This window comes from Cibotium barometz, chromosome 38 (assembly GCF_041138505.1).
Source record: "Cibotium barometz isolate CiBa-2024 chromosome 38, ASM4113850v1, whole genome shotgun sequence".
Lineage (NCBI taxonomy): Eukaryota > Viridiplantae > Streptophyta > Polypodiopsida > Cyatheales > Cibotiaceae > Cibotium > Cibotium barometz.
In genome coordinates, this window is record NC_141083.1 from 5339494 (window position 1) to 5342069 (window position 2576).

The window sequence follows — 2576 nt, forward strand, 5'->3', positions numbered from 1 at the left end:
GAGGTCGTGGAGACCTAAGTGATAAAGTTGCAAACAGCTGACAAAGAGTCAACATAGGACGTCTTGTGTAGCAAGGTCGGCCGAGGTCTTGACTAGCCTCGGTTCGATTTAAATGGTGAGCTTCCGGTATGGTGGATGAGAGACCAAGGAAGCAGCCTATGAGTGAAGCACTAGGTGACCTGCGAAGGATCCTAGAGGGTGCTGACCATACGGTGCTCGGGCTCTGGGTCATCGGAGATACCCACGCGTGCACGAGGAAGAAAATGGAACAAGGTTAAAACAAAACTATTCGGGATTTACTTCATCTATTGTACCATAATAGAATTGAGTCTCATTTTAGGGATCTATTAGTCCAGCCTAACCCCATCTAGTCCCATGGGTTAGCCAACCACCCAACCACTGTAGTGATAGAATCCATTTAGGAATTTGGTTATGTTTTGTCCTGGGTACCAGAGGGAAAAGAGTTCCAAGGCCCCCTAGCCGCTAGCGCTTCAAGCAAAGTTCAAGATAGTCACACCACTTACACACCCAATATGAAATTGCCTTTTCCATAGATTCAACTGTCTTTAAAATAATCTTTTAATGAAACCATAGTGTTACTGATCGTCGTAATCCTCCAAAATATCCAGGTTGAATTCTAATTTCCAATCATTCCTTCATCGGTGTACCTATGGCATCATTTGCAACCAGAACGCTCATCACCTGTCCGCTCAGGGGCGTTTTCAATAGTTCCTAGCTTATAGTACCCAGAAATATATTCACTCATAAAAATCCAGATGGACTCTCTGTTGAAGATCAATAAGATCAGCCAACGGATCCATATAAAAGAGCCATGGACTCATCCGTTGAGGACTAGCAAGGTCAATCAACTAGATTCATACCTGAGTTCAAAATATGTAATATAATGTGGTTGGATGAGAATGGATGTAATATAATGTGGTTAGATGAAAATGGATGTGGTTGGATGTAATATAATGTGGTTGGATGAGAATGGATGTGGTTGGATGTAATATAATGTGGTTGGATGAGAATGGATGTAATATAATGTGGTTGGATGAGAATGGATGTGGTTGGATGTAATATAATGTGGTTGGATGAGAATGGATGTAATATAATGTGGTTGGATGAGATATAATGTGGTTGGATGAGAATGGATGAGATATAATGTGGTTGGATGAGAATGGATGTAATGTGGTTGGATGTAATATGTAGTTGGATGTAATATAATGTGGTTGGATGAGAATGGATGTAATATAATGTGGTTGGATGTAATATGTAGTTGGATGTAATATAATGTGGTTGGATGAGAATAGATGTAATATAATGTGGTTGGATGAGAATGGATGTGGTTGGATGAGAATGGATGTAGTTGGATGTAATATAATGTGGTTGGATGAGAATGGATGTAATATAATGTGGTTGGATGAGAATGGATGTGGTTGGATGTAATATAATGTGGTTGGATGTAATATAAAGTGGTTGGATGAGAATGGATGTAATATAATGTGGATGTAATATAATGTGGATGTAATATAATGTGGTATAATATGATTGGATAAGATGTGGTTGGATGTAATATAATGTGGTATAATGTGATTGGATAAGATGTGGTTGGATGTAATATAATGTGATTGGATAATGTGGTTGGATAAGATGTGGTTGGATGTAATATAATGTGGTTGGATAAGAATGGATGTGGTTGGATGTAATATAATGTGGTTGGATAAGAATGGATGTGGTTGGATGAGAATAGATGTAATATAATGTGATTGGATGAGAATGGATATAATATAATGTGGTTGGATGTTATGAGAATGGATGTGGTTGGATGTAATATAATGTGGTTGGATGTGGTTGGATGAGAATGGATGTGGTTGGATGAGAATGGATGTTGTTGGATGTAATATAGTGTTGTTGGATGAGAATGGATGTGGTTGGATGTAATATAATGTGATTGGATGTAATATAATGATTGGATGAGATGTGGTTGGATGTAATATAATGTGGTTGGATAAGAATGGATGTGGTTGGATGTAATATAATGTGGTTGGATGTAATATAATGTGGTTGGATAAGAATGGATGTGGTTGGATGTAATATAATGTGGTTGGATGTAATTGTCATGAGAATATATTTTAAGTCCTCTAGAAAAATATTATTTATCCCCTCTTGAGTCATTTGGGGACGCCTAGGTTACTCTTGCGTCATGCCGGCTAGGTTAATATCGTGGGTGATACCACTATAAATATTAATACGTGCGGTATATGACGTATGTTTGAGGCCACCTATGATTATTTCAGTTAGGTTTGTATGGCAGGGTGATTCCTGGGGTACTTACGCCTGGTAGTCATGAGTTGGTTATGATTTGTGCCTGTTTAATATTTGGGAGATTAATTTAATTATTAATTGGGCTTATATTTTCAGGTGATGAAGACTATGGGAATTGAAGAGTTTACTTTGGAAGAAATGTCTTGGTTCATCACATTTCATTTTTGGCAAGCATACTAGCTTGCAACCTTAGCAAATGATTTTTCCATTTTGAACTTTAGGAAAGATACATTTATTATGTGGAAATT